Source organism: Macrobrachium nipponense, chromosome 13, assembly GCF_015104395.2.
Source record: "Macrobrachium nipponense isolate FS-2020 chromosome 13, ASM1510439v2, whole genome shotgun sequence".
In the NCBI taxonomy this organism is placed as follows: Eukaryota; Metazoa; Arthropoda; class Malacostraca; order Decapoda; family Palaemonidae; genus Macrobrachium; species Macrobrachium nipponense.
Genome location: NC_087206.1, coordinates 1723028 through 1742235, shown reverse-complemented (window position 1 = coordinate 1742235; position 19208 = coordinate 1723028). Strand labels below are relative to the sequence as shown.

Genomic DNA, 19208 nt, shown 5'->3' with positions numbered 1-19208 from the left:
AAGAAGAGGTTTAGAGAGAGAGAGAGAGAGAGAATGTTAAGTCAGTTATAGCCACAAAGAACAGAAAAATTGAAAAATTAACAAAAATGACTACATCACACACACATACACACACACACACAGAGAGAGAGAGAGAGAGAGAGAGAGAGAGAGAGAGAGAGAGAAGAGAGAGGTATAGACAGAAAAGGTGAAAAGCGAGGTGAGGAAGAGGGAATGGATAACGAGAGAGAGAGAGAGAGAGAGAGAGAGAGAGAGATGTTAAGTCAGTTATAGCCACAAAGAGCAGAAAAATTGAAAAATTAACGAAAATGACTATGTACGTCACACACACACACACGCACAGAGAGAGAGAGAGAGAGAGAGAGAGAGAGAACGGTAAAGCCAAGAAGAGGTTTAGACAGAAAAGGCGAAAAGCGAGGTGAGGAAGAGGGGATGGATAACGAGAGAGAGAGAGAGAGAGAGAGAGAGAGAGAATGAATGGCAGTGAAAGAAATAACCCGAAGTTAAATGGGGTCTTTTACGTCCAAGATGACTTCCTAATGAGTTTCACTTCTTGCTTTTGGAGAAGCAAAAAAAAAAAAAAATAGAGAAAGAAAAGAAAAAAACAGAAAAAAGTACTGATTGCTTGCCTGAAGCGATGCCATTCGGGTCGTTAGAATTGACTTGAGTAATTCGGCAATTTGAAGGATAGATCCTCCAGTCGAAGATGATATCAGGACATTGACTATTTTTTGCCGAGAGAGGGACAAGATGAAACAGATAATTCTGGTAATTATGATGATGATGATGATAGTAACTGGATATTAGCCTCGGGGATCAGAGATGTCGTTTATTAGTATGTAGAAATATATAGAAATAGATGATGTATAATACATTGATTCCAAGAGGGGCTATTGCTACGCATGACGTCCCATGAGATAACTCAATGTTTAGTACTAAAGCACCTCGGTGGTGACCTGCCTGTACGTGGATACATATATAGATACATATACCGGGTTAATAAAATACAGCGTCTTCTGCTATATCCTTGTCCCTCCCTGGTTGCTTTTCAGGGAAATGAGACACAAAATAGTGATGTTTTTTGTTGCTGATTAATCCGGCCTTATGCCACCAAAGGATTTTGCTTCTGGGATATACCCGGTATTTAATTCGTTTAGATAAGTATAGACCTAGCCTCTTTCTTTGATCGCTAGACGAGCGCTTTTCCAATTTTTTTTTTACTAAAAGTGGACATAAATAGAAGCTTGAACTTAGGGTGTGATCTTTATCTAATATGAATATTAATATTAACTAGAAATATAGATTTGTTACTTTTGTGTTCATGGATCTTTCAGAAACCAAACCCATCTTCATTGAGTTTCTTGCACCTGAGCTGTAAAGATTATTGTTCCTTCATAATCCTGTATCGTACGTCACAAAACATATTTATATGCCATGAAACAAGAACAGAGTCATTAATGCCAAAGTTAATGAGTCCAAAACGAATTCCCACTGTTTTCATAAAGGTTATTGGTTTACCAGTATCCTGGCTCATAAGTTCTTTAAGTTTCCCAAAACATAGTTCATAGAAAACAATACTTACTGCATAAAAGAAAACTAAAAATGAAGATTTGAGGGTATCCTTATATAAATCTATTCGTAATAAGATATACAAATCTGAGCTAAAATTTGCGTTATCTTCTGTTTATTTTGAATATGTCTTAGTTTGCATTTTATTTGAGGCTGTCAAAACTTCTACTTTTCCATTTCAGGTACATCCTGACTGTCAAAGAGGAGCATGGAGTCTAACAATTTGCTCATTTGTGCGCCCCATTCCAGAGTTTCAGGAAATATTCCCAGGAATCTGGCTTGCTGACAGAAATTCTAACTATTATAAAGTGAGTATATTGAGAATTGAGTTCTTAGTAACGTTTTACTTTTGAAGAGTACTAGTCTTGGTTTCCCAAAAATATCAGGGATTTGAAATGTTTAGGTGGTTAATAAAGGCAAAACTGTCCATTTTCTATGATTTTTTGGATTTCAAGTCATCAGAGAAATTCATAACTATGAAATATCAGTAAAGTATGATATGGCTGTCATCCAAAAACATAATTTGACGTGTTTCAGTATATAAGATATCCACTAAGATGTGAAGTAGCCACAGTTTTAATCTCTGCTCTTCAGTCCTTGTGTGTTTCCATTTGACTCCAGCCTTATTGTACCTTCTGCTCCATTGGCTAGACTTTTCACAGTTTAGTGACTATCCTTACCTACTTTTACTGGACCAATGGACCCTCCCAGTGGTACTGAAACCATTCTTTAAACGAGTCTATGTATACTTTCAGTATCCCCAACAATTCTTGCAGCTCCGCTGCTGCTAGACCATCAGCCTTTATCCAATGATTCTTCTGCAATTTCCATCCTCCTCCTTTAGTAGTGATTTGTTTGTGGTTCTTTTTACGTATTAACTCTTTTGGTTATTACTTCTTCTGTAATACAGACTTCTTTTTGGTTATACTTCTCTCTGTAATACATAGATTATTCATACTTTTTTATTCATGTACTCTCTCCGTTAGGTTTCTATGTACAGTACTTTTGGCCATGAACATCATTATACCCAAGTTGTCCTGTTGATGTTTATTATGCTCTCATTTGATTACTGCATTTCTAAAACGTGTGTCGACAGCTATGAAATCTTTTTCGTCTGTATGTTGATCTCGGGCCTGTTGTCAGCTTTTCCCTTTTGATACTTAAACATTGTAGGTAGCAAACAATTCAGTCCAGTGTTTGGCCTTTGGCCTTAATTCTTATTTTCAACTCAACTCGGCAACAATGCAGTAGCCTGACTTGTATTGTACTGGAAAGTGCTTTTCCATTACATACTCAAAACCACTCACTGTCGGACCTATTTGTCCACTGAAGTCTCTTCCTCCTATCATAATCCCTAATGGTAAGGTCTGATAGATAACTTTACCAAAAGAAATTCTTATTTCACTTAGTTTGATCTCCTTTTTGTGCAACATGGACTTAGACCACAGGGTTTACCTTGTTCTGGAGGCCATATTTCCTAAACTACCCATTGTTTAATCTCTCTCTCTCTCTCTTTCATGAAAAGCATTTCAGATCCTGCCTCATGTAGGTATATTTGTGGACGAAATCTTTCTGCTATTTTCCATGGCACTCCTATGACAATTACTCATGCTACTTTCGTAGCGAGTACATGTCTGATATTGCAATTGTTTTGAGGTCTTGTGCCGTCATTGCCTAGTCTGTCTTGTTCTAGTTGTATATGTAGACAGAAAATGTGTTTGTTGCTCAGTCATATGTGGAATTGTGTAAAATGTGTAGTCTATGGTAAAATTGGCTGACTTGTTAAGATATGGGCTTGTCCAAGTGATATTTCATAGTTTTTTGTGCATTAAAGAGGAAGGGACATCATATGCGTAAGTTTCCAAATGCATTATGCAGGGAAAGCAGGCTAAACATGTTGCCTGGGCTGGATCTGTCTCCTGTCCAGGGTGTGTTTTGGGTCGAGTGGGTTCTGTGGTATGGGACCCCTAAATTTGGCGTTATATTGTAAGTATTTATTTGCCTTTAGTAATTTCTTTTGTAATGCAAGTCTTACCATAATAAATTACTATAACAACTTAATCACTTATTTAATTATCCTGATATCAAATGGTACTGAATGTGAATCCAATGGTCCAATTGAATGGGGTGGTTGAATTGAGATACTTCAGAACTGCATGTTTAAGTTGTTTATTTTAACAAAAAGGTGTCACACGTGACTATAGCTGGTTCACTATAACTCTCTATGAAGTTGAAGTTCTTGGACTGAAACCGTAAGGAGTCAGTTGCTAAGCTTCCTACCTCCTCGTGGTCCAGCTGGAAACTAAGCGTAGTAATATGCCTAGGCTAAATGGAAGCACACCCCCTGTCCCTACAGGCAGGGGGCTAACCCGGTGAACTGGCCAACCAAGAGCCAACGTGGGTGCTCCAACCCAGGGTACCCATAACGCCGGCGGAAGTAAGAAATTGAGGGATGGAGAAAGTCCAACAACAGTGCTCTCACCACCGGGGCCGGGGATGCTGAGAGCGGACATCAGCTGTTGGGAAGCGCTGACCAGGTGGCGCCGGAAAGGAACAAATGTCCCTATTGCAATAGAGAATTAACCACTTACGCAGGAAATAGGCTGCATCAGAGACGAACCCATCCAAGCGAGTATCATCAGGGCGATTCAGAGGTTAGAAAGCCGCCCCAATCAAATCTGGCATGAAGACGAGCTCATAATCATGGCGAGCTATGAGCTCAACAATCTAAAGAATCCCTCCCTGAATAAGGCCATTCAGAAAGAGGTACTACCGCATAGGACTATTGATGGGATAACCGGTAAAAGGAAGTCAACCAAATATAAAAAGCTGCTTGAAGATCTCAAGGCAAAAAGGGTTTTAACTGTAATGGAAAGTAAAAATGAGGAAAGCATAGCCTGGATTAACAATACCGAATACGACATACCAAAAATAACTATTAAAAGCGGGAATAGGGAAACATCAGGCAAGAGTAGCGATGGAAATAAACTGCCCAAAGAAAAGGGAAGAGAGACTGGTCATCAGCCGAGCTACAAGCGATGGCAAACCTCAAGTATAAGGTGGGAGCCACCTACCCCCTTATAAACAAAAAGATCCATGAAAGTCTCTATCCCAACAAGACCCTGGAGAGTATAAAGAATGTGAGAAGGACGAAGCAATACCTGGAGATACTCTGCAGGACCAAACAAAGGGCTCATGTAGAAACCCCTAATACCATCAAAGAGCCAATTAAAAATTCCGAAATATCGCCAAGGACACCGAGAAGGAGACTGTCAAACCTGCGTAGATGGCCAGTGGTTTGTCTAACTCCCGAGAATATAAGTAATGAAGAAAGGATCCAACAAGTTAGTGAAATGGAAAGGAGCAGGGAAGACAGCCAAGATGGAATGAATGAATATCTCAAGCAATGGACAAGAAGTGAGGAAGCAGAAAATAGAGATGAGGAAAGGACTCCATCTTCGCCACCAACACCTGGCAGCCCTTCAAGTAGCAACGTAGAATCAACGTCCTCATCAAATTCATCGGATGACGAGTCCCAGCAGAACACCCCGAGTGAGACCGACGTTCAGAGAAATCTTTGGAGAGCTGGAAGTATCCAGCAGGAGTACCTGAAGAAGAGGGAACAATCACAACCTACCAAACAGGATTAGAAGAAGGGAATATGCTGTTACGCAGAGAAAATGGAAGAAAAATCGAGGAAAAATAACAGCAAATATCTTAGATGGGAAAGACCCCCTAGCAGACCCCACCCTTCCGCCAGGGACTAAAGAATTCTGGGGGAGATTGTTTGGGAGAGAAAGTCTGGCGCAAAATGAAAACTCACGTGAGGGAAACCTAAAGATCTTCCCTAAGATATCTATCAATGAACCAGTATCATTAGAGGACATAAAATGGACGAAAGGGAAAACCAGGCTGGGATCGGCACCTGGACCAGATGGGGTACGTCCAGGTGATTTTAGAGCTGCCGACGACAGGAAAATCATGACGCTATACCAAATACCTAATCCTACAATACAGTGTAATAAAACTAATCTGGTGCAAACAGAACAGACCACCCTGATCCCAAAAAAAGACAATCCAACCGACCCGAGTGACTTCAGACCCATTACAGTCACCTCGGTCGTCACTCGGGGCTTACACAAGATACTGGCGAAGCGGATGGCGGACCGGATCCCCACTTCAGCCAGACAAAATGGGTTCAAGTCAGAAGATGGGGTCGGCGCAAACTTGCTGATACTAGAAGAAATGATCAGTAAGGCTAAGGCCAAATCCACGAGCCTATATTTAGGCTTCGTGGATTTTAAGAAGGCCTTTGACTTGGTTGGACATCAAGCCATACTAGAAATCCTCAGAGAACGTCAGCTAGATACGAAATCCATAGAGTATCTGGAGAAATACTACGCCAAAACCCGAACTAAGATCATAAATGCTGAGATTGAAGCAAAGAGGGGTGTTATGCAGGGAGATCCGCTCTCCGCCATAATATTCAACATCGCCCTTGAAGTAGCTCTAGAAAAGCTACCAGCTGGAATTGGGGCCCAGCTGGAGTCGGAACTGATCAAATATAAACCTTCGCCCATAATTATTAGTTGTAGTGGCAACGTCAAGAGAGAAGTTAATAGCAGGATTAGAGAAGTTACTAGATGAAGCAGCGAAACTGGGACTTGAACCTGGATTGGAAAAGTGTGCCACCCTCGGAATTGTCAGCGACCGGTCTAAGAAAACCTGGTACCAAGATGCTAGACCAATCAAATACCAGGGAACGAAAATACCAGCTATCAAGCCCGGTGAAGTGTATAAATACCCAGGAATTGAAGAGGGCGCAGATGCCAAGACAAATGGGAAGAAGGTGTTAGGAAAACTAAGGAATTGCCTATGTCATCTACAAAAGGCCCCCCTACATCTGAAGCACCAACAAAAACTTTGGGCTCTGAAAAAAGCGGCCATTCCCAGAATGAAACACTTGGCAATAAACAGCCATCTCAAAAAATGCCATCTGGACGCCGAAATAAGAAAATTTATCAAGAAGGCCCTACACCTCCCAAAAGACATCCCCAATGCGGCCCTATACACTTCACTGGAGGAAGGAGGAATGGGGATTTATAACTTTAAAACACTTGTTCCAGTAGAACTTAGGAACAAGTGGGGCAGGCATAAGACAGCACAAGACCCAGTGGTGGCTGGACTAGCGAGGGAAAAGTTTGAGGCAACATCTGTTGAGGCTACTCAAAAGAATGTGCAAAACCTATGGAGAGGGAAACTGATCCACTCTGTTGATGGGATAAGTCTAAGTGAGGCAGCCCAGGGACTGCGGCATAACTGGATAGATGCTGGAACATCTCATAGTACCTGGGGGCAGGTTTTTGCAATCTCATCAAGCTTAGACAGGAGTCCTGTCCACCCCTGCGAGGAGTGCAAGAGGGAGGGATGTGCAAGGACTTTGCGACCTGGGGTGTGCCAGCCAGGGCACACTGCATCACATTTTGCAGAACTGCCCAAAGATGCAACCTTGGAAGATAGTGCGACATAACGTCATGAACTGGCTGGTCACCAAGTTAGAAGACAGGAGGACACCCGGTAGTGAAGGAGCTACACATCTCAACCTCCCATGGATTGAGGAAACCAAGACCTAATAGTATGGAATAACGATGCAGCCAGGATATTAGACGTCCAAATAGTAGGGGATTCGAACGTCGGCTCGCTGAACCATCTCGACGACATGAAGACCAGAAAATATAAGACCCCTGAAATTATCAATAAAGTGGGAGAAATAACGGGCCATACTCAGACAGTGGGAGCCATCACTATAAACTGGAGGGGAGTGACCTCCAAGAGAGCAACTGGGACACTCAAGAAGCTGGGCCTCAGAAACTCTGACTTGACCATCATGATTCTGAAGGCCATGGAAGGAGGCCTGTCAATATATTCAAATTGTGTGGGCATGGCAGGTGGAGGAGACGTGACCTGATGGCCACACAACGTTCCTTCCGGCCTCGAGCCGTTGAGTGGAGATCGTGCCGGGACAGGAGTCAAGTTAGAAGACATCTGGGAGCCTCCCGTGACATGTATATAGTAAATTGGCTTAGTGTAAATAAAAAGCAAATGAGGTTAGCGCTAACCGTTAGGATAGGTGAAATCTGGGATGTATGTAGGCAGGTTAGGTTTACCATAAAAAAATTTAAATAAAAAAAATAAAAAGTAAAAAAAATAAAAAAATTTAAAAAAATAAATAAAAAAAATAGATAGATTCTTGGGCGAGCCCTATGCCTATGAGACATTTGTTTGGTGGCCGCTGATTCGGGCTTCGGGAGCTGCCGACCTCCCGGTAAACCAGCCAATCGGCTATTGCAACAAACAAACGTTTTGTAAGCATAGGGCTCATCAAGAATCTACCTTAAGTGAAGCAGCTATAGTTTATTTAACAAGTTGTTTATTTTTAACAAAAAGGTGTCACACACGTGACTACGTAATTTTACTGAGGGTCATACAGCCAAGACAAGCAGCATATATAGATGTTACTTCTTGTGACAGCTCACTGGGGACTAATGGGCTTCTTGAGGTCCACCTTGTATTACACACACACCAAATATGGTTGCCAAGAGTTGCCAGCTAGAGGATTTGGAGAATATTAAAATTTCGAGGCATTTCCGAGGTTGGATGGACCAAGAAGTCAGGTGGTCCCGTGGGTATGTTAGGTTGGGTGTTAAAATTGAGGCATTTCTGAGGTTGGATGGGCCAAGAAGTCATGTGGTATGGAAGGTTAGGAGACCCTTTAACACCAACTAAACAACTGGCCAGAGATTAGATCCCCGGCATCCAGAACTCCTGGAAAGAGAACATTTGTTACTTTCTGCTAAGTAATGCTACTACTATACACACACTACAAGGCAATGCTAATTGAACTGAAAGCTGCTTAATAATACTGATGAAATGGTACATTATTAGACAACCTCAATATGCAGGAAATTATTACCTACTAGCTCTGCTTAATGAACTAATTGTAAACAGCAAAGAAAAGAAGAGGCTATATACTATGCTGCAACTTATTGGGAAAATTACTAGACATAATCTGAGCAATTTGAAAGATTTATATACCAGATGATAAGATGTTTCAGAACGAAAAATATCGACATTAACAAATATTGAGAAAGTTTTCGCTTTCCTTCAGTTCTAGAACATGTTATTGTTATAATACAATTAAGTTTGTTCATACTTACCTGGCAGATATATATAAGCTGTATTTTCTGAAGTCCGACAGAATTTCAAAACTCGCGGCACACGCAGTGGGCGGCCAGGTGGTAGTACCCATTCCCGCCGCTGGGAGGTGGATTTCAGGAACCAGTCCCATTTTCTATTCATATTTTCTCAGTGCCACTGTCTCCTGAGGGGAGGTGGGTGGGCACTTAATTATATATATCTGCCAGGTAAGTATGAACAAACTTAATTGTATTATAAATAACATTTGTGTTCTGAAACTACCTGACAGATATATATATATAGCTGAATCCCACCTTCGGATGGTGGGAAAGAGACAGAATAGGATTTTAGGAAACTAAATTAAGTAGATGATATACATCTTGGGTTCCTCAACCTGTTAGCATAGATGACTTCGTGATTACTGTCACCCTAAGCCTGCTTCTGCTTAATCAGAGTTGCCAGCGAGGTAGAGACCTGTAGTGCTGGTGCGCTCTGGATGCTCTGTCAACGGGGCGTGCCCACAACATGACTAGACCATCGAACCATACATATGAGGGCTATGAAGCAACTGACCACCACCTGACCAACTAGACAAAACCCCTTGAAAACTAACCTAATGAATGGAAGATCTTCACAAAAGATCTCACCAACAACCAAAAACACAAAACATTTTAAAAACTAACCTAACTCTTAACTAAGGGATAGGAAAAGAGCTACCTTCAGCCCCCAAAACTGTGTCTGCAGAAACGTATGGTCCAAGAGAACAACAGTCCTCGTATATCGTTCTCACATCTCTTAAATAGTGTGAGGCGAATACAGAATTGCTCCTCCAAAAGGTGGTATCAAGGATGTCCTTGATTGACATGTTCTTTTGGAAGGCAAGTGAGGTTGCGACAGCTCTGACCTCATGAGCTTTCACTCACAAGAGGCTCAAATCAGTCTTCTGGCAAGATGAATGAGCCTCTTTTATAATGTCTCTCAGAAAGAAAGCCAAAGCATTCTTGGATAATGGTAAATCGGGTCTCTTCACAGAGCACCACAGATTATCTGAGGGACCTCGTACTGCCTCCGTCTTGCGAACGTAAAACTTGAGAGCCCTGACAGGGCACAGGACACTCTCAGGTTCTTGGCCCACAAGGTTAGTCATACCCTTTATCTCGAAGCTCTTGGGCCAAGGGTTAGACGGGTTCTCGTTTTTCGCCAAGAACGTGGGACTCAAAGAGCAGACAGCGTTGTCACCTTTGAAGCCCACCTGTTTACTAATGGCTTGAATTTCGCTACCTCTCTTCGCCGTCGCCAGAGCAGTTAGGAAAAGAACCTTCTTTGTCAAGTTCCGAAGAGACGCTGCATGGAGAGGCTCGAAAGGACTCGACATCAAAAGTCTTAGAACCAAATCTAAGTTCCAGGAAGGAGGCCTCGCTTGAGGTATCTTAGTCGTTTTGAACGATCTCAAGAGATCGTGAAGATCTCTGTTGTCAGAAAGGTCTAGGCCTCTGTGCCGAAAGACTGCTGACAGCATACTTTTATATCCCTTGATGGTAGGGACTGCCAACTTCTGCACATTCCTTAAGAATAGCAGGAAATCGGCTATTTGGCTCACAGAGGTAGTGGAAGAGGAAATTCCTTCCTTTCTACATCATGCCCTGAAGGAAGCCCACTTCGACTGGTAAACAGCTCTCGATGAAGCCCTCCTTGCGTTGGCGATCGCTTTTGCAGCTGTTTTAGAAAAACCTCTCGCTCTGGCCAACTTTTCGATAGTCTGAATGCAGTCAGACACAGAGCGGAGAGGTTTTGGTGATATCTTTCGAAGTGGGGCTGTTTGAGTAGATCTCTCCTCCAGGGCAACGTCCTTGGGAAGTCTACAAGGAAGGACATTACCTCCGTGAACCATTCTCTTGCGGGCCACATCAGGACGATCGGGGTCAACCTCGTCCCCTCTGACGCCGTGAACTTCCTCATGACTTCCCCCATGATCTTGAATGGCGGGAAGGCATACAGGTCTAAGTTCGTCCAATTCCAGAGCAGTGCATCTATAGCGATTGCTCCTGGATCAACACAGGGGAGCAATAAAGAGGCAACCTCTTTGTCCTCGAAGTCGCAAATAGGTCGACCAGAGGACGTCCCCACAACTTCCATAGCTCCCGACAAACGTCTTGATGCAGAGTCCATTCTGTCGGCAGGAGTTGGTCCTGTCGACTGAGAAGGTCCGCTCTGACGTTCTGGACTCCTGCGATGAATCTCGTCAGGATTATCACTCGCCTTGCACCTGCCCACAGGTAAAACAGAGGTCGGGAGTGTGTTCCTCCCTGATTCATTAGGTACGCAAGGGCTGTGGTGTTGTCCGAGTTGACTTGGACAACTTTGTCTGCAACCTTTTCTTCGAAGAACTGTAGAGCCAGGAAAAAACCGCTGCAAGTTTCTTTCACATTGATGTGCCAGGACACCTGTTACCCCCCTCCAGGAGCCTGACACTTCTTCCCCTCCTAGTGTTGCTCCCCAACACGAACGGACGCGTCGGAAAACAACACTAGGTCGGGGCTCAGAAGCTTTAGAGATAAACCCTCTCAAAACTTCCGAGGATCGAGCCACCATCTTAGATGGCTTTTCACAGATTCGGTGATCTTTAAGGTCGCATCCAGATCCTCTTTGACTCTCCATTCCTCTGCAAGGAAAAGCTGGAGAGGCCTGAGGTGTAGTCTCCCCAGGGAAACAAACTTTTCCAGCGAGGAAATGGTCCCCAGCAGACTCATACATTCCCTCGTCGAGCAAGTTTCTTTCCCCAGGAAGGCTGAAACTTTCTCTAAGCCTTGCAGCTGTCGTTCCTGGGACGGAAAAAACGCCCCCCCCGAAAAGCCACTGAATCCATCTGAATCCACCCAGATACACGATGGACTGTGTCGGGGTCAGATGCGACTTTTTTTTTTTTTCGAGGTTGACCAGGAAGTCCCAGGGACTTTGCCAAGGCTAACGTGAACTGAAGGTCCTTCAGACACCTCTCCTCGGATGACGCTCTGACGAGCCAATCGTCGAGATAGAGAGATACTCTTATTCCTGAAGAATGCAACCATCTCGCTACATTCTTCATGATCATGGTAAATACCATCGGAGCCGTGCTTAAGCCAAAACAAAGGGCTCTGAATTGCCAGACTTTGTCTTTCAAAACATACCTCAGATACTTTCTTGAAAGAGGGTGGATTGGAACGTGAAAGTATGCGTCCTGTAACGGTCTTTAAAGGACACCATCCAGTCGCCCGGTCGTAGCAAGGCTCCCATAGAACAGACTGAGGCCGGGTCTCCATCTTGAACTTTATCTTTTCTATGAAAAGATTCAGCCTGCTTACGTCTAGGACTGGACGCCAACCCAACGACTGCTTTGGTACCAGGAAAAGTCTGTTGTAAAATCCTGGTGACCCCAGGTCTACGACCTGCTCCACCGCTCTTTTCTCGATCATTTGATCTAAAAGATCGAAAAGAATTTGCCGTTTCTCCCCTTGATATGAAGGAGAAAGATCTCTGGGAGTTGTGGATAGAGGAGGAGGATCCAAAAAGGGGATTTTGTACCCCTGTTCCACGATCTTGAGGGACCAAGGGTCCGTATCTCTCTCTCTCTCCATGCTCCGCAAAATACTTCAGTCTGGCTCCGACTGGTGTCTGAAGGATATCATTCACTTGCTTGCTTTCGGCTTGAAAGAAGCTCTTCCTCTTGAAAGCCCTCTCCCTCGAGGAGCTGCTCTCGAGGGAGGAGCCCCACGAAAGGGTTTAATCTTCTTTGGAGCTCGCCCAAAAGACGACGTAGTAGGAACTGCGGGACGTCTCGAGGACTGGGCTAAGAGGCCCTGAGTAGCCTTCTCCTGTAAGCTACCTGCCAGGTCCTTCACCATAGTCTGGGGGAAGAGATGGTTTTCGAAAGAGGCGCAAAGAGAAGCTCCGCTTTCTGAGCCGTCGTAACTGACCTCGCAGCAAAGTTGCAGAACAGCGCTCTCTTTTAAAAAAAACCGTACCAAAGTGAGACACTAACTCTTCCGAACCATCCCTGACGGCCTTGTCCATGCAGGTTAACACACTGGACAGCTCCCCCAGACTTAGCAAGTCCGGACTCCTAGATTGAATATCTAGGACTCCCAAGCACCAGTCCAAAAAGTTGAAGACTTCGAGTCTCCTTAATAGTCCTTTCATGTGATGGTCGATCTCTGTAGGCGTCCAAGAAACCTTTGCTGTCGACAAAAGGGACCTCCTCTGGGCGTCGACCAAACTAGCAAAATCCCCTTGGGATGACGAAGGGATTCTAACACCTACTTCTCCTTTGGTCTCGTACCAAATGCCCCCTTTTCCACTGAGTCTTGAGGGAGGAAGGGCGAAAGTCAACTTGCCCTGATCCTTCCTTCGTTCCATCCAGTCTTGTAATTTCTTAAAAGCCCTCTTGGTGGACAGAGAAGTCTTCATTTCCACGAACTCCGGGGTCTTACAAGACTTCGATGAAGAAAACTGAGAGGGTGGAGACCTGCGAGCTGCAGGCTGAAACTTGTCTCCAAAAGACGAGCGTAACAGCCTCACCAACACTTTATAATCCAAAACGGACGAAACAGACGGCTGCTCATCCTCAACCGAGTCCGCCGGACTACATAACTCTCCTTCCTCCCTAAGAGGAATCGGAGACTGCCCCTCCGGAGAGGGCGTGCGCTCAACGGGTCTGACCTTCAACAGAGATCTCCGAGGCTTGGATGCGACCGACCTTCTGTCGATCCTTAGTGCATGAAGGAAGAAGAGCATCTTGACAGCGCTGAGCATCTTGAGAGGCAACTTGGGTCGCTTTAACTCGCTCTAAAGAAGCGTCCTTACGCTTCCCGCTAGAGCATCCAGTCTTAGCTTTCAAAGCATCCTTCTGAGCGCTCTCGAAAGCTTCCTCGTTAGGAAAAGCGTCCCTCAGAGCGTCCACAAAAGCATCCTGACGAGCGTGCTCGTCCTGCCGGGCGTCCTCCAAGGCGTCCTGAAAAGCGTCCTGCCGAGAGTCCTCAAACGTGTTCCGATGAGCGTCCTCCCGAGCGGCCTGCTCAGGACGTCGAGAGGGAAAGAAAGCGTCCTGTCCACGTGCCTTCCTACTAGAGGAACGAGATCGGAGGAGCACCGAAGGAGACGCAGGCGGAGAAAGAGACAAACGAGGAGAAAGAGAAGGGGACTGCTTCGTCCTCTTGACAGGCAGCCTGACGACCTTCCTACGTTTAGGCTCGACTCCTGCTGGGCGTGTCTTCTGAGCCATCAAAGCTGACAACTGGTCCTGAAGGGACATAAGAATGTTCTTCGTGGGTGAAGAAGCTAAAGCAGGCGAAGGACTGAACCTGCAAGAAGACGAGGGGCGAGGGGACACCTCCTTCCTTCTCACAGGTACAGCAACCTGCCTCTCCGAAGAGCGAAAGTATTGCCTCTCAGCGTCATCCTCTGATGACGTCCTTCCTCTCTTCTGCGGCGGAAAAGCTTCATACGACCCAGGTGAAGACCGCAACGACAACGGAGAGAGAGGACGTGAAGCGTCCTCACTCAGAAAGGTCCTTTTCAATGGACGCGAGTCTCTCTGAGCGCTCCACCCCTTGCGCGGGGAGGGCGCCTCGGAGGACGAAAAACAGTCCTTAAGGATGCGAGCCTGAGCACGCTCCTTGGCAGCCTGGGAACTTGCCACAGGTCCTGCCGAAGGGACGCCAGATCGGTGGGGAGCCCCCGTAACCCTCTTGCTGCTTTCGACATGTCCACTCCTTGATTCCTGGGAGTCCGACAGCGGTCTAGGCCTAGAGGCATTATGGGGCCGATCTGACGCCCCCTTCACAACACTAGGGGCACGATCACTCACTTTCACAGAGCCGGTTTCTAAGGCTAACACTTTAGATTCTAGAGTGCGTAACGACTCTAAAATAAGAGAAAGGGCATTACCTTCTCCAGACACAGAATCAGGGCCCGAAGGCAACATCACAGGGTTAGGTGAAAAACTCTACTGGTGTTAATGCAGGTGGAATATTACTTCCCTTACCTTTAGTGGAACCGCTCCTGGAGGAAGACCTCCTGATCCTATCACGTTCCAATTTACGCCGATAAGAATCATACACCTTCCATCCATCATCGGTCAAACCGATCGTCCAATAAACATACATGCCCCCTACACCCCATACATACTGTGTGGGGATCTACCGATGATTTCGGTAGCCTTACCTTACAATCACTCTTCACACACACTCTGAAACTCACTGAACTTGATCCAGACATCACGTTTACAGAAAAGCCAATCCAAAATCAAAAAACAGTCCACTATTGCACGTGCCAAGCCACCAATCCAGAATCAAAACCAAAAAACAATCCAGATACTTAAGTGACGAAAGTATATCAAAATCCTAGGCGGAGGTACTGCAAACAGTTGTTTACAGCACCGGCGACAGAAAAAATATGAATAGAAAATGGGAATGGTTCCTGATATCCGCCTCCCAGCGGCGGGAATGGGTACTACCACCTGGCCGCCCACTGCGTGTGCTGCGAGTTTTGAAATTCTGTCGGACTTCAGAAAATACAGATATATATATATATCTGTCAGGTAAGTTTCATGAACAAATTTATATTTAAGTTGTTATTCAAAAGTTAAGAGAAACACTGAAAAAATGAAGAGATGTACGTACTGTGTTTATGTATAGAGAAATAAAGAGAATAGTTTCTAGAAATAGGAAATATTGGGACAGAGAGAAGGGGGGTTTGTATTAGAGCAGAGGAATATATACTATTGCATAAAGAACGTGGGTTTAGAGATGATTTTGTGCACAGTTTTATAGGAAAACTGTTGTGAAAATGGACAATGATTTTTTAAGTACAGTTTTTTGTACAAAGACCAGAAATACAAGAAATACTGTACATACGTATGTAGTAAAATGTGGAACCTTACCTTTCGAGTGAGGCGATGTCCGAAATTGGCGACAGAGGAGTAGGACAAATGGCAGAAAACATCAACACTTAACTTTACGAAACATTAAAAAATGGCAGAAAACATTAACACTAAACTTTACGAAACACATTAACAAATGGCAGAAAACATTAACACTTCTTGATTATCTCCATCTTGATCTCCATAGAAATCATCCTCTTCTTTACATGAACTTCAGCAACATTCTTGGGACCCATGGCTAATAACGTAAGTAATTAAGTTCACACACAACACGATAAAGTAACTTACAGTACAACGAAAGCGAAATCACTAACACGAATTTACGTTAACAAATTAAATACATGTACATATGTGAACAAACGAATTCCAGGTACTTACAATAACGCTGCTGCAAAAAATGGTCAAGGAATGCCTTTACATAGAGGCATGATGGGACAGATGCTGACCAATAGGAGAGCAGGATCTTACAGCAGTGACTAGCATCAGGAACCAATGGGAGAGCGGGAGGATGGTGGCAAGTCTACCGAGTTGGCGGCATGCAAATTTTAAGATTGTTCTCGGCGGCCTGGGCAAAAATCGGACTTTACCCTTTCGCAACCTTAATTATTTTTGTACACATTAGCAAAAAATTCTTTGTCTTTGCTTTCGTAACCTGAATTTTTCATACATAGGGACTTTCGTATGTAGAGGTTCCACTGTACCTACCTACACACTCCAAGAAAATGCTATAATAAAAAATAACTTACTAAGTCTTAAAAGAACTTGGGTATAATATTTTTGTGCCTAGATGCGTACCTATGGCCTGGACAATGGCCTACAGAACACAGTATATCAAAACAAAAAGTTCTAGGAGAACATATATGTATTCTATGAATACCATGTCAATTACTTGACAAGTAACATAAAACTATGCTAATTAAAGATATTATGCCAAAACATACTAGACTAACCATTATAAAGTTCAAATTGTAGTCAAGAATACCCAACAGCTGATGTCCTAATGATGGGAAATAAGTTTGATACTCTGAAACCTGACACTAACATTCATTATTGGGAGCCTGTTTCTACCTTATCTTTACCATTAAAAACAATTACCATGTGTAAAAAAACACTTACCATTTGTAAATAACCACTACAATACAATCTGGTTCTTAATATGTACAAATTTGATCGATAAAAATGCAATCATCTTTGAAGTACATTTTTTTTCATAGCAGGTACTTTCTTGTGGAATTGCATGTTGAGATTGGTGTTTATGCAACTTAGACCCGTTAAAGATTGCAAACCGTCCAGAATTTTCTGAAAAGATATAGTAGTAAATGAAATGTCAAACTGTGATCCTGTAGCTTACAAAGTACTGAAACTAGTACATAAAAGCCTGATCTTCAAAGTTATAAAATTTGGAGGAAACTGAATTACAGGGTATGTACGTAATATTAAGACTGAATATGAATAATATTAAGAGGTAATCTAATAATAAGTCTTCTGTAGTACACAAACTACTTATATATGTAATCACCAACATTTTTATATACATCTTGTCAAGCAGAGACTGAAACAATCACACTTATGAAAAACAAATTTCATACATACTTTAAATTAATTGTTTCTTTTGGTTGTGGGCCTGACGTCTGCGCTTCACAAAGCCCCATTTACAGGTGCAAACAAAGATGTTACATTCTGCAGTTTACTCCAAATAAACGAGTCATTGCTGTACTCCACTTCACTGTTCATCACCAGCAGTGTATGGCGGGAGTATCACCTACAGATCTGTAAAAGAAATTCAGTATTTAATTACTTCCAGAAACCTATCAAGTTATCAATTTGCACTTTACATAAAAAAGGCACTTGGCTCTAACTATAATTCTGTAAATGCTATTATGAACTAATCAGACTCATGATGAACATTTATATAATAATTTCAATTTTCAAATAAATTGCATTTTTCCTACGTAGACAACCCTGAGCTTTTTACACAGGAATATTCCTTGGTACCAAGATATGCTCATATAGAAATGAGGGTTTCTATAGTATCTATTAAGAACAAATGCATTATTCAGCAAGACAGATTATGAACCAAACTATTATCACATTATAAAAGTAGTTTGTATTAAAACAGCATTCTTTAAAAACATGAGACATAAGGTAGCTGTTATTTTAACAGACTCCACAACTGCAGTAAAACAAAAATTCCTAAAAATGGGGCACCTCCTGACCAAATACAGACAAGTTGGTATTACAGTGAACCCCCAGTATTTGTGGGGGATGCATAGCACAACTTCCTGCGTATAGCTAAAATCCACAAATACTTTACATCCCTCTAAAATTGCTTATAACTGCCTATTTTGATAGTTCAAACACCAAATAAAAACTCTAAAAATGCTTATACATAAGTATTTTAATAATATCCAAAAAAATGCATTTAGTCACCAAAATATTAAAATCCAGTAATTATTGAATAATTCTCTGTGAAAAATACTGCAAAAAGGCAAATTTTCCTCGGATAATGTGGATATATGTTCCACAGAAACCCTCAAGAACTCTCTACCAAGTTCAAAAAGGTACTCTTACCCATTAACTCTAGAACACAAAATGACAAATTTTTAAAAATAATTTGTATTTCTCATAGCTAACAACTTTGAGGTCTTAACAACAGGATAATTTTCAAGCGCCTTATGTGGTCACTTTGCGATTGTAGGCCAGCTGCCTGGCCCAACAGCCTTGGTTCTTGCGTTGCTATGGCTGGGGAAGGTAGTGTTGTTAGGCACTCAACATGGGTTTCATAATACAGGTCTACTTCGAGCATTTAAACCCAATGTTTGTTGAATTGGACTGAGGTTAATATAGAATTTAGGCCAAAGGCCAAGCACTTGCACCTATAAGGTCATTCCACGATGAAACGGATATGGACAGTAAAATGTTTGAAAGGAGCAACAGGAGAAAAACCTCACACATGCACTATGAAGCAATTGTTAGGAGAGGGTGGAAAGTAAGAGGTGAGGAAGAGAATATAAAATGAGATACAGTAAAAGGAATAAAGGGGCTTGCAGGCACGCTGCAAAGAACCTTAAGGAATGCCTACAGTGCACTGCATGAGGTGCACTGACAGCACTACCACACTACAGGGCCAACATTTGTTTGCCAAACTTATTTCACTTGGGTCTACCAGACCTGCCATATGTTAATGTAGTATGTATGTGTTAGTAAATACTGCTCTCTTTAATAATACTTAGTGAAATTATTGAAAACTGAAGATGTGTGTTACCAGCAATGAAGTGGAGTACATTTGCTTTACAAGAGTAATAATGATGCATTAAATTTTTTTTTTTTTTTTTGCAGGTACTGAATTATCTATTCCAGCGACATTTTAATTCTAGAAACAATGATGATGAACGCTACTAGTGTCTTACCTTTACCATATGATGAAAGTGCAAGAAACTCTTGGTAAAGTAGTCCAGAAAATATATAAAAATCAGGTTGGAAATCAAGAAGCAAGTCATCTATGAGGAATTAACATCATTTAATG

At 42.8% G+C, this 19208-nt stretch overlaps 1 long non-coding RNA gene across 2 annotated transcripts in view; it reads right to left on the bottom strand.

Moving 5' to 3' along the window:
• Positions 1–8050: 8050 nt before the first annotated feature.
• LOC135225417 (uncharacterized) overlaps positions 8051–19208 on the bottom strand; it is a 34733-nt gene continuing 23575 nt past the window's right edge. For both annotated transcript variants that reach the window (XR_010316943.1, XR_010316942.1), the window contains exons 2-4: positions 17276–17452; positions 16799–16981; positions 8051–8394 (exon numbers count right to left, since the gene is read on the bottom strand). This is a non-coding gene — a long non-coding RNA (uncharacterized LOC135225417). The remainder of the gene's footprint in view (positions 8395–16798; positions 16982–17275; positions 17453–19208) is intronic.